Source organism: Camelina sativa, chromosome 6 (assembly GCF_000633955.1).
Source record: "Camelina sativa cultivar DH55 chromosome 6, Cs, whole genome shotgun sequence".
Lineage (NCBI taxonomy): Eukaryota > Viridiplantae > Streptophyta > Magnoliopsida > Brassicales > Brassicaceae > Camelina > Camelina sativa.
Window position 1 is genome coordinate 9,138,363 of NC_025690.1, and position 371 is coordinate 9,138,733.

Here is a 371-nt window from a genome sequence, read left to right on the forward strand (position 1 = left end):
TTTTTCTGACGGATTACCGACGGATTGCGAAATTTCACCCCGGGAACGAAATACAATTAAATTTTCGGTATCGCGGGGAATTAAAATTTTTATTGAATTCCGACGGATGTTCCGTCGGTAACATCGATAAAACCTAAGTCATTTCATCTTCTTTCTCGCACTCGTCGACATAACGCCAACTTCTCAAATCCTCTCTCTCGCTCTCGCAACCAAAATTCCGGCAACGAATCGGCTTCCAATCTGGCGACTTCCGGCGTCCAAACCAGCTGCTATTCTGGCGGCTTTCTTCCCTCATCCGGCGGCTTTCTTCCCTCCGGCGGATTTCTCTACTTCGGCGGATTTCTCTACTCTGGCGGCTGTCTCTACTCCGG